The sequence below is a fragment of the Moschus berezovskii genome, chromosome 3 (genome assembly GCF_049115385.1).
Source record: "Moschus berezovskii isolate FMDL1 chromosome 3, NW_MosBer_1.0, whole genome shotgun sequence".
Classification (NCBI taxonomy): domain Eukaryota; kingdom Metazoa; phylum Chordata; class Mammalia; order Artiodactyla; family Moschidae; genus Moschus; species Moschus berezovskii.
The window spans coordinates 106,840,092-106,853,541 of record NC_142462.1 but is presented as its reverse complement, the minus strand read 5'-3'; positions in this window follow the sequence as shown (position 1 = coordinate 106,853,541).

Sequence of the window (13,450 nt, the reverse complement as noted above, 5' to 3'; positions counted from 1 at the left end):
AAATAGACTATAAGTCAAAATTGGCTATAAGAGACATACAAGATCATTGCATGATGATAAAGGGGTCAATTCATCAAGTTCAGTTCAGTCACTCAGTCGTGTCCGACTCCTTGCAACCCCATGAATCACAGCACGCCAGGCCTCCCTGTCCATCACCAACTCCCGGAGTTCACTCAAACTCATGTCCATCGAGTCAGTGATGCCATCCAGCCATCTCATTCTCTGTCATCCCCTTCTCCTCCCACCCCCAATCCCCCCCAGCATCAGAGTCTTTTCCAGTGAGTCAACTCGTTGCATGAGGTGGCCAAAGTATTGGAGTTTCAGCTTTAGCATCAGACCTTCCAATGAACACCCAGGACTGATCTCCTTTAGAATGGACTGGTTGGATCTCCTTGCAGTCCAAGGGACTCTCAAGAGTCTTCTCCAGCACCACAGTTCAAAAGCATCAATTCTTCGGCGATCAGCTTTCTTCACAGTCCAACTCTCACATCCATACATGACCACTGGAAAAATTCATCAAGAGGATATAATAATTATAAATATATTTAATACATTCACCCAACATTGGAGCACCTTAACATATTAAGCAAATACTAACAAATCTGAAGGGAGAAAGACAACAAATCAATAACAGAGGGAACTTCAATACCCCATTTTCAACAATGGATAGATCATCCAGATAGGAAATCAATAAGGAAACATTGGACTGAAACTATACATTAGACCAAATGGACCTAACAGTATGCATTTTACCCTTATTGTGTATTTCAATTTGGACTGGCCACATTTCAAGGGCTCAATAGCCATGTGTAGCTAATAGCTACCATATTGGACACTTCAGATTCAGCCTGTATAATTTCCTCTTTTGTAAAATAGAAGTAATAACCTGCCTCTCAAGGTTGCCTTAAGCATTACATGAGATAATTTATCTAAAAATATTCCTGAAAAAACAGAATGAGTATGGCAGCCTGATTAATGGACAGCCTAAAAGATTGTCCTAATTCCTGGAAGCTGTGAATATGTGCTATACCTTGTATAGCAAAAGGGACATTGAAGATGTGATTAAGTCAAGGATCTTGAGAAGGGGAGCTTATCTTGTATGATCCAGGTGGGATCATAGTCTCAAGTGTTCTATGTAAGAGCTCCGGAGGCAGGAGATCAGAGTGATCAGTGGGAGATGTGATGACAGAAGCAAGAAATTGGAGTGATTTGAGGAAGGCACCTCGAGCCAAGCAGAGTAGGCAGCCTCTATAGGCTTAAAAAGACAAGGAAATGATCCTCCACTCAGAGCTTCTTGGGCAAACAGCCCAGCCAACACTTTTACTCTGGCTCAACAAAACTGATTTTGGACTTCTGACCTCCAAAACTTTAAGAAAATAAGTTGATATTGTTCTAGGCCACCAAATCTGGGGTAATTTGTTACAGCAGCAACATGAAACAAATACAATGGACAGTGTAAGTGAAGTGTATCGCTGTCACTACGTGTTAAACATGTCATCATGTAAAAGACCATTTTAGACTTGGCAACAAATGGAGCTTAACTGTGGGTAGTGAAAGGGGGTGGATTAAGCTGGGTGTTGGCTACTGCCAGATGGAGCGATAATTCCGCACCCTTATCCTCATCTATTTGCATCCAGAAACAAGAGGAAATAGAGTCACTTGTTTTGGGGAAATATATTAGAACCTCTCTCCTTCCCTCTGAGTATGAAAGGCATAAAATATTTGTGGTATGTGGTCGTCCAGCCTAGGGCCAGACTGCAGAACATTCGGGTCACTGAGAGAAGGCACCACAAATGAGGAGGACATCTGGGCTGGTGGCTGACTTAGCATGAGTGCTTTGGCTGTCCAGAGACAGTGCTGGTTTGGAGCAGAACTTGTGGGCTCACCCAGCCTTCTCAGCACCTGAGACCTCCAAGGTGAAATAGCTTTAAACTCAAAGAGCTGTACCCCTCTGAGACCCAGGGAGTCATGTGGCTGGCTGCCTCTCCTGGCATTCCACTGGGGCCTGATGTCAGGGGACAGAGATGAGACTCAAGGCCAGCAGGAGACCCAGCAGGTCCCACTGCTGTTGACTCTCTAGTTGGCCTTCAGAGTGAATGAATTCCCCCTCTCCTGGATGCTACCATAGGCAAGCTACCAGGGGGCCTCCTGGGAGAAACCATGGGGGTCTTGAGGTCTGGCAAGTGGCATTCAGCAGTATCATAATACCGGGTCTTAACAACAAAGGAAGCATCCTACTTTTTGCCATAAGATTGTGAATTTTGGATATGTGGGTTAGTTGGGGAGTTTATACAATGACAATGGTACTAAAATGACAACCTTTCCAGGGGAGGCTGTTCTTGTCTTATCAAGGAAGATTCATTTGGGACTTCCCTGGTGGTCCAGTGGTTAAGACTTTGCCCTCCAACGTAGGGTTTGTGGGTTCAGTCCCTGGTTGAGGAGATAAGATCCCACATTGCTCCTGCCCCAAAATCCAAACCATAAAATTCAATACAGACTTTTAAAATGGTCCACATAAAAAAGTCTTTAAAAGGAAAAAAAAGGGGGAGGACTTCTCTGGTGGTCCAGTGGTTAAAGAATCTGCCTGCCAATGCTGGGGACACTGGTTCGATCCCTGGTTGGGGAAGATCCCACATGCCTCGAGGCAAATAAGCCCATGTGCCACAGAGCTGCAACTACTGAGCCTACATGCACCAGAGTCTGTGCTCTGCAACAAGAGAAGCCATTGCAATGAAAAGCCTTCATGCCACAACTAGAGAATAGCCCCTGGTCACCATAACTAGAGAAAGCCCACGTGCAGCAGTGAAGACCCAATGCAGCCAAAAATAAATGTCTTTAAAAAACAAATGAAAAATTTATAAAAGAGAAATTCACTTGAGCAGACCACCTGTATATTTGGGGGAGGAGGGCTGCAGCGTGAGGAAGGTGGCAAGGCTGCTTATGGACAATACTTCTTAGAATAAGGCCTTGTCTCTGAAAAGGAAGGGGTGGCAGTGAAGTAGACAGAGAAGCAAGACAACTCTAGAAGGGAAACACAGGGAAGGGATGTCTTTGCTCAAGAATTGTAGTGCAGGATGATAAACTGGCCTCTTATCGTGGGCTGTCACCACCATCCCAACGTCTTCTCCCTGGGGACTAAGTCTTTTGTGTCCATCAATTATTCAAAATATCAGGTGAACTTCAAGGGTGAAATCCTGGGGCTTTCTGCCAATAAGCCTAGGGGAAAGTTTTGCAGTAGGTCAAATCATAATAGCGAAAGCAAAAGGACTGTGAACATCTTTGCACCATAAATTTGTGGAGCAGTGACATAATTGATGCAAATAATACTTCCTGAAGCATTCAGCTCTCAGTGAGAGAGTCAGAGATACAGTCATCCCACTCCCGCTCAGACATTGCTCTGTCTTGCTGCCTAAGACCAAAAACAGGGTCATCTTAGGAGAAAAGGTTGGGAAATGCTCACAGAAGAACCCTTTTACTGCCATTTCACGCAAACAGGACTCCACACAAGCATCACTGGCTTTGGATGACAGTTGCCAAATTTCGACATAAATAACCATTACCTTAATCCCTAGCAGCTGGGAAAGAAATCAGGTTTAACAGGTTCAGGCTGATAAGGTGGTCAACCCAGCTGACTTTGTTTTGAAACAAGATTAGATCCCCTTCTAGGAGCTGTGAGACTGTAAATATGTGCTAAACGTGGCACGGAAAGCCTGTTAGACACAGCTCCGGGCTTCACAAAGGTGTGAGCAGAAAGAAATTTCCTCAGCGCACAACTATAGAACATTTTAACACCCTCTGTCTCTGTGGATGAAATGCTGTCATCCTGTTTGGTCTAAAACCTCTCTGTGTTCTTCTTTAATATTCAGTTTTATTCAGAGAAAATGATATACAGTCAAGGGAAGCTCTCACCAGAAGAGGTCAGGATGGAAAAATTAAGTGCTCCAGGCTGCTGGCGTTCTTATTAAGGAGACAAAATGTATGCAGATGAAGAGAAAGACAAGCTTCAAGACAAGAGAGAATGCTTAGAGCAGGTTGGGAAAGAGACTCGAAAATCTTTTCTGATAGGAAAATGGCCCTGGTGGAGCTTCCACGGCGCCAACCTGGGGTTATAAATCTCTCTATGCAGCAGCCCTGAGTTTAGTCCAGGACTCCTGGTGCAATTAGGGAAGCTCTGAATATATCCATTTGTGTAAAATGAAGTGAAAGAAGATTCAGTAACTGGAGGAAGAATGTGAGGGAAGGAGAAAGGAATTGGTCACAGAAAAGGCCTGTAGGAGAGTGGGTTTCCATCTCTGATGTGATGTGATGTGATGTCAGTCACTCAGTGGTGTCTGACTCTTTGTGACCCCATGGACTAGAGCCTGCCAGGCTCCTGTGTCCATGGGATTTTCCAGGCAAGAATACTAAAGTGGTAAAATGTCCTCCAGCTCTTCGCTGATCTTCAGGGTTAACAATCCAGAGCAGCCACAGACTGCATTAATCAAGTTAGGGAAGGAGCTCTGCCACCTGGTTCTTGTCACCTAGCTAGGTGGGTGCTTTCCACCCCTGTGTCCTGGCTTGTAGCAAAATGATTTGCCTGGTGTTGTGATCCGGTAGTGGAGGCAGAGGCTGGGACATTGAGCATACACCATCAGGGCCACTTGTAATTCAGGTGATCAAGTCACAGGTTTCAGGGACAAAGCTTAAGATATCTGTTAGCAATGGAACAGTCAGGAAAAACGTAAGGCTCAAAGAGTACATTGTGTACAGAATACGGCCAAGTTTGTTCTGGTGCTAGTGACAAGTGACACATGGAAATAACTCTTTGTTCAAGTGTGACATGATGCAACCCACCCTCAGATCACTTAGATTTCAGGTTCCTTAAAACTTTAGGCACTGTCTCTCAGTAAGAGCTAGATGCTGTATTGGGTTGGTTGATAGGCTGAGACCCATCAATTTCAATATCCCCTGATTAGAGCAAAATCGTTTCGAGTCTCCTCTGACTGATGGGCCATTCTTTCTCTCTTCCATCATCACAGCATGTTGACTATGTGCTTGCCATAATTAACTAACTTAATAGCAAACTTCAATGATGTATATCAGCCCTCAAACTCACTGAGATCTTAGGAGGAAAAATGAGAGAGACTAATTTTTTTTTTCTTGCTTAACACAATCCCCAGGGGAAATCAGAAGCTGAGGAAATTTCCAGCGACGAAATTAAAAACTATTCCCTCAGTGGATTAAGTCAAATAATAGGGAACAATAATGGCTGTAATTTAACTGAAGGGACATTTTAGTGTCATTTCAGAGTAGACAATGCTGGCACACAATTGGCCTTCAATAAGAAAGAAAAAAGAAACAAAGATTGAGAAATGAGGGGTGGATGTCGTGGGGTGGTAGAAATGGGGCATGGGAAAAACGATTCCTAACTCGAGTGTAGCTCTGATTTTTCAGGAAGCTAATGCAGAGACTAAAGTATATGTATAAGGGTATGTTGGAGAAGTACCGACCAGCTTACAAAGTTTGGCGTGTCGATAGTTACACTGACTCAGAACTAAAAATCAAGTCAGTCGGTTCAGTCACTCAGTCGTGTCCAACTCTTTGCGACCCCATGGACTGCAGCACACCAGGCTTCCCTGTCCATCACCAACTCCCAGAGCTAGGTCAAACTCATGTCCATCAAGTCATGATGCCATCTAACCATCTCATCCTCTGTCATCCCCTTCTCCTCTTGCCTTCAATCTTGCCCAGCATCCAGGTCTTTTCCAAAGAGTCAGTTCTTCACATCAGGGGGTCAAAGTACCAGAGATTCAGCTTCAACATCAGTCCTTCCAATGAATATTCAGGACTGATTTCCTTTAGGATGGACTGGTTGGATCTCCTTGCAGTCCAAGGGACTCTCAAGCGTCTTCTCCAACACCACAGTTCAAAACCATCAATTCTTTGGCACTCAGTGTTCTTTATAGTCCAACTCTCACATCCATACATGACTACTGGCAAAACCATAGCTTTGACTAGATGGACCTTTGTTGGCAAAGTAATGTCTCTGCTTTTTAATATGCTGTCTAGGTTGGTCACAGCTTTTCTTTCAAGGAGCAAGCATCTTTTAATTTCATGGCTGCAATCACCATCTGCAGTGATTTTGGAGCCCCAAAATATAAAGTTTCTCACTGTTTCCATTGTTTTCCCATCTATTTGCCATGAAGTAATGGGACCGGATGCCATGATCTTCATTTTCTGAATGCTGAGGTTTAATCTAGCTTTTAAACTTTCCTCTTTTGCGTTCATCAAGAGGCTCTTTAATTATAGGATCCTATAAATATTTTATACAGTGGGAGGAGTCTTCCAATATTGCTTTCAACTTCCCAAATGATGCTAGTGGTAAAGAACTCACCTGCCAATCAGGAGACACAAAAGACATGGGTTTGATCCCTGGGTGGGAAGACCCCCAGAGGAGAGTGTGGCAACCTACTCCAGTACTCTTGCCTGGAAAATCCCATGGACAGAGGAGCCTGAAGAGCTACATACAGTCCATGGGGTCGCAAAAAGTTGGGCACAACTGAATCAACTTACCACACACGCACGCATGATACTAATACTTAGGTCCATCTGCAATGGGAATAAGTAAGGCTTATCTTAGTCAGGTAAAGATAAAACCTACAAGGAAAAGTGTTCTCCTGAAACTCTTTGATCAAAAATGAGAAAACTATGGTACCCCATATTCTCAACCTTTAAAAAATACGTATATAGTTTTAAATTAGAAAATTCAGTTGTGGAAAATCAGGGCCCAATTAAGACCCTTTCCAGTGATTAATGATGACTAAACACTTGAGAAACCTATCCTTCCAATCTGCATATGTATATGTTGAATAATGTTGACAGGTGATTGGTCCCAGTCTATGGGGCTCAGGGTTAGGATTAGGTACACCTTCATCACTCTGCCAGAAACTCTAAGTGAAGGATGTGACCTTATTCCATAGGTATTAATCAAAACCCAATTATATATAAAATGATTGATGGCAATCTCAACTACCTCTCTTGAACTTGAGGAAGAGTAGAATGAAAATAACGTAAAAATGGAATATAAAGAATGTTGGCCCAAAGAAAAGGGAAAGTAGGAAGAAGGAAAAAAAAATGGGAAGAAAGAGGTGACCACAACTAAAAGAAGTCAATTTAAAAAAGGATATTGAAATCACAAATAAATGAACTTCAAAAGTATTGAAAAAACTAAAAGAAATTAGAAGAAAAATCGTTGATTAAATGGCCAGAGTAGGAGATGGCTAGTGTGACACCAACAGAAGCATATCCCCTAGAGAGCAAAGTTCCTGCTTCTGAAACACCAAGTCTTATGTCCAAAGCTATTTATCATTACTCCCTCCAGGGCTGTCAGCCACATCTTCTATGTAATACAGACTCTACCCTCCAGAGTGTAGGGACCTGAACACTCCAACTGGGCAGGGAGTGTTTCCCAGGGCTCATTCAGCCCAACCTGCTTCCACAAACCCATGAGGTTCAGAAGGAGCTTCCGGTTTTCTTTCCCAGCAGCACCTTTCTCTTGCCAGTTCTGCGGTATATATCCTTCGACACAGTCTCTCTCTCATTTATTAACCGCATTTCTTTCTCTTGCTTCCTCTCTTAATTGAAAAAATCTATATATTATTAATATATTTAGCTGCACTGGGTCTTAGTTGCAGCATGTGGGATCTAGTTCCCTGACCAGGGGTCGAACCCGGATCCCCTGCATTGGAAGCTTGGCATCTTAGCCACTGGACCACCACAGAAGCCCCTCTCGCTTAATTTTTAAGAGTTTATATTTTATTATGTCTTAGATGATTAGCTGTGGATTATAATTTGAGTATAAAGAAAGAAGTCAAGATATTTTGGTAGTTGCTGCAAGTGATAGACATCTAACTCAAACTGACTTTAGCACAAAAGGAACTTGGTTCTCTTGATGCAAAGTACAGACCTTCAGATATGGCTGGATCCAGGGGCTTGCTGCTGCTAAGTCACTTCAGTCGTGTCCAACTCTGTGCAACCCCATAGACGGCAGCCCACCAGGCTCCCCCGTCTCTGGGATTCTCCAGGCAAGAACACTGGAGTGGGTTGCCATTTCCTTCTCCAATGTGTGAAAGTGAAAAGTGAACATGAAGTCGCTCAGTCATGTCCGACTCGTAGTGACCCCATGGACTGCAGCCCACCAGGCTCATCCATCCATGGGATTTTCTAGGCAATAGTACTGGAGTGGCTTGCCATCGCCTTCTCCGAGGGGCTGAAAAGACATCAAATCATTAGAACTCAGTTTTCTTCTTCTTTCGCATCTACATTAACATCATTTTCAAGAAGCTGTTCCCCATATGGGAGCTTCCAGCAGCTTCAAGCATCTATCTTCCTTATTTTAATAGCTAGGAGTATCTGCAAGAGTTTATCTTTCTCAATAATCCTAGTAAAAATCCCAGTATTAAATTGCATACCCATCACCGAACTAGTCAGTGTCATCAGCAAATGGAAAAAGACTGGCCATGCCAGGGTCACATGTAAATTTCTGGACCTGTTGTAGGGGGTCAGTTCCGCAGAACGACACAGACTAGAAGCGGTGAAGGAAAAGGGGAAGGAGTTTGAGGAAGGCACAAGCAGTCAGTGTCCACTGTCTATCCTTTCTCTTTTTCTCTCCATTCCTAGAAATGTAACAAGGTCTTTTTCTGCCCTTTTTAGGAACCTCTTCTCCTTCCAATCAGAAAATGAATTTCTCAGCTATGTATCAAACTAAGCAGTGTGCTCCTCATCCCTGTTCCCCTTTTCCTTCTCCCAGAGCTTTCAAACTGAGTGGAAATATCTGTGCCCCACATTGTACCCCAGCCCCAAGCCTTTGCAGTCTGTTTTCAAGTCTCTGTAAATGACTTGCCTCTGCTCAGATAATTTTCTCTTTTCTGAACCTTCTGCTTTTCTTCAAATCATCTCATACCATTCTGTTGCCTGGTCCCATGCCCCACAATGCTTCCTTCTGCCCCGTTCTATCAGCATCTTTGAACTTCCAGGCCTAAAGGAAGCCTGCCTTTAAGCCTGCCAAACCACATTGACCTTAACATATCATGATACAACTATTTGTTGAACTATTGACCAAAAAGAAATAGTGTTTTTAAAATCCACAGGAAATAAGGGTTGGTGAGTAATTGACTATAACAAATGGTGGTTAAAAACTGAAAAATTAATACATGTGGGTAAATGTTTGGAATTATTTTGCGTAGAATTGATGCTTTTGAACTGTGGTGATGGAGAAGACTCTTGAGAGTCCCTTGGACTGCAAGGAGATCTAACTAGTCAATCCTAAAGGAAAGCAGTCCTGAATATTCATTGGAAGGACTGACGTTGAAGCTGAAACTCCAATACTTTGGCCACCTGATGCGAAGAGCTGACTCATTGGAAAAGACCCTGATGCTGGGAAAGATTGAAGGCAGGAGGAGAAGGGGCCAAAAGAGGATGAGACGGTTGGATGGGATCATCGACCTGATGAACATGAGTTTGAGTATACTCTGGGAGTTGGTGATGGACAGGGAAGCCTGGCGTGCTGCAGTCCATGGGGCTACAAAGAGTCAGACACAACTGAGTGACGGAACTGGACTGATTTTGCTTTGAGATTCAGAAGTTAGTAATTTGGTGGTGTGATAAGTATCCAGGGAGGTTATAGAGAAAATGCTGAATTTAGAGACTGGGCTTTCCCTCACAACATATGTAATGCTAAGGTTGCAAATTCAAACATCTACAGAAGCCTGACAGGTTGACATAAATGAGAACAGAACTGGATCTCAGATGGAGAGTGATGGGGATAATTAGGTGAAGTGAAACATGCACAGCCCTTCTAACAGTGGTGTGTTCAGAGCATGGATTCAAGGACCAGACAGTCTGAGTTCAAATCCTGGTTCTACCATTTCTCACCTATGTGATCATGGTCTGAATATCTGACCTACCCTCTCCATGCCTCAGGTTCCTAATCTGTAAGATGGGCATTTTGATTGTTTCCATCATTTGCATATTGTAAGTAAGGCTGCAGTGAACATTGATGTATAAGATGCATAAGTAGTCTGTGTCCCTGTTTCCAGTTCTTCTGGGTATAGACCTAGGAGCAGAACTGCCAGATCAAATGGCAATTCTATGATTGACTTTTGGAGGAACCACCAAACTATTTTCCACAGCTGCTGTACCATTTTACATTCTCATTGGCAATGGGAGTGGAGTACAATTTCTCCAAGGATATTTTCTTTAACTGGATTTCTGCCGTTATTGGGCACACTCCACATCTGTGTGCCCTTACTTCATGTCTCACATTTCTTGGAGAGCAGATGCAACCTAGGCAGCTTAGCTTGGGTCAGGGCACCCTTGTATCAGCAGACCATGGAGGGAGGGGGCGGGATCATGTTACATAGATGTGCTCACCCGGGGGCGGTATTGTGCGAAGTACACAGTCAACCCAGGAGGTCTATACAACACTCAGTTTCCTCTCTTCTGAAACGGGGATGATAATACTGCATACCTGTGAGGATTAAATAAGATAATACAAATCAGGTTTTTAGTTGTCACCTAGCACTCAGTGACAGAAGGATAGCCGCAGTGTCTGAGGGTGGGGACAAGGGTGCTTTGTGGGCAAGCTCAGCTATTCTCTGTCAAGTGTCAAGTACACCCAGCTTTCCTATTACAGAGGAAAAACCCTCTGTTGTAGATTTATAAGTCTTGAATTTATCCAAAGCAATTTTCAAACCTATTTCTATTTTCAGCCTATATCACCTTCGGGAATAGCATGTTTCATTTCTTTACTACCTGCTTTGTCGAGTAGCAATTTTGTTGTTTTTGTCCAAAAATCACCCCTTCCAAGCTCCTGAGACAGCTTCTTGGTTCTGCCTCAGTGGCCCCCAAGACCTTCCCCACAAGGGCCTGTTCACATGTCTGAATCTAAGTGAACGGGAACATTTGTACAGGCCCTGGGCTTTCTTCCAAGATGCATTCCAAATCACCTGCACAGATAAGCTGATGGCTTTTTTTGCCTTATGGAAGTGTCAGAGTAACATCATTTCTTCACGGCGTTCGAGTAAGTTGCTGCATACAAGAAGGACAGAGCTGAGATGCTGAATGGCTGCTCAGCGGGTGGGTGCCACCACCAGCTGTCTGACTCTTTCCCGTTACTTGTCACCCAGCACAGGTGATCCAAACTCATGCCTCGGTGACATAAAAAAACACCTTACCTGCCTGTGGAGTTACTGTGATCACAAACCAAAATTCATGAATGCCAGAATCTACTGATTCAGAATTTAGTGAATATATGCACTTTTTACCCGCTGTGATTAACTTTTATGATTAAAGGTACAATTAGGGACATCTGAGAAGAGATTTTTCTCTTTATAAACCTGAAGAGAGGGCTTCTTTGGTCGCTCAGAGGTAAAGAATCCACCTGCTAGTGCAGGAGACATAGGTTTGAGCCCTGGTCCGGGAAGATCCCACATGCCTCGGACCAGCTAAGCCCCTGTGCCACAACTACTGAGCTTGTGCTCTCGAGCCCATGAGCTGTAACTACTGAAGCCTGCATGCCCTAGAGCCTGGGCTCCTCAACAAGAGAAGCCACGGTAATGTGAAGCCTGCTCACCACAACTAGACAGTAGCCTCCGCTCACTGCAACTAAAGAAGAGCCTGTGCAGCAACGAAGACCCAGCACAGCCAAAAATAAATAAGTAAAATTATACACACATATATATAAACTACAGAGATCCGACTCTTGTTCTCCCTCAGGCTTCACCAACTGAGCTAATCACATTAACCCAAACTGAGAATTACTACCGTGGCGTGATCCATGTGTGACAACGGTGTGTCTTCCCCACATACAGTCCCCTCCCAATTATCTGCACAAATGCAGGGGTGCGGTGGTGCAGATAATTCAAAATAGGGAACGGTCCAAATGCCATTTCTGCTTGGCTTGAGAATACATTATGCAAATTTGTACAGCAAATTTACTTTCCTTATTACATTTTGCTTGGATTCATATTAAAAATTGTTTGCATTCTCTATGTGAGTGTGTGTGTGTTTTGTGTAGGGGGAAGTGGTAGGAATGGGATCCCTGGAATTCAAGAGAATCATAAAGCCTTGGCACTCAAAGAAGCCGTACACGTTGTAATGCAACTTCCTCCTTCATTTATTTCAAAGAGGCAACCAAGGCCCAGAGAGGTTATGTGACTTATGTGAGAACCCAACGTAACCTGGTGGCAAACCAGGAACCAGATGTACCTTTCTGACTTATTCCCTTAATCCAAGGGAAGCCTGACTGAGTATTCTGGTCTTGTCCTGACAAACCCAAACACATGCATGATCTTAGCTCTTCCAAATGGCAAAGCCATTTGCATTCTCATTTCTGGACAAAGAGTTGCTATGTCCGACTGTAGCCCACCATGGACTGTAGCCCACCAGGCTTCTCTGTCCGTGGGATTCTCCAGGCAAGAATACTTGAGTGGATTGCCATTCCCTTCTCCAGGAGATCTCCCCGACCCAGGGATCAAACCTTCATGTCCTACCCTGGCAGGCAGATTCTTTACCACTGAGCCACTAGGGAAGCCCTTCTGGAAGTATAAAACTTTCTAAAAATGTCTGGATCAGGAGGCTCCACTTCCATGTGGACTAGATAAACACCTGTTCTCCCAAGGCAGTTAATGGCCCTGGTGGGCGCTGAGGCTTCTTAGTTCCTGCTGTTGAGATGTGAACAGCGTGGCATCAGCCAAGAGCTCTCAAGGAGGATTGTCTGTCTCCTGTGCCAGTTGGGAATTGCTGGGAGGCCACAGACACTGAAATTAGCGGATCTCTACCTTGGGGAGTGTGGAGAGGGAGAGCAAAGCAAGCACTGTGCTTTGAATCATGACTCCAGTGGCATACGCCAGCCTGATGGGTAACCTGGGGCTTGGCTGCCAGTGAGTTAAGCTGACCTTGAAATAACAGCTACAGAGAAAACACGAAGCAGAGAGGCAGGGTTCCACCTCTGGCTCACCACCCCAAGAAGTATAGCAGTGAAGTTGGAGAAGAGACATTTTATAAGATCAGCCAGCAAGCATCGGTTCGGGTGCCTCTGGGGAGGTGGGCGGCTGCCGGGGACGGTGATGAGCTGTGCTGGATTGCACACGGCAGTGAATCGATGTCCAAAGAGACTGGTGTCTGTTCCAAGGGTTATTGTCAGCTAGTGGCTCTTTGTGGTTTGGAGCGGAAAGACTGGCAGTGGTTCCTTGAGCTTTCTCCTATGTGAGCAGCTGTTTTCACTGCTTTGGGTTCTCCTGGAGCAATTTAGCAGGAGGCACTGGAGCACCTGGAGGTGCTCAGAGGCCAGCAGGGCCTTGGAGGCTGGCTTCCAGTGGAATGGAGCCCAAAGATGGAGGAGAGGCTCTGGCAGGGACACAGGCAGGGTCAGCTTGGCCTTCCAATCTGGCAAGTCGGATCTCTCAATACC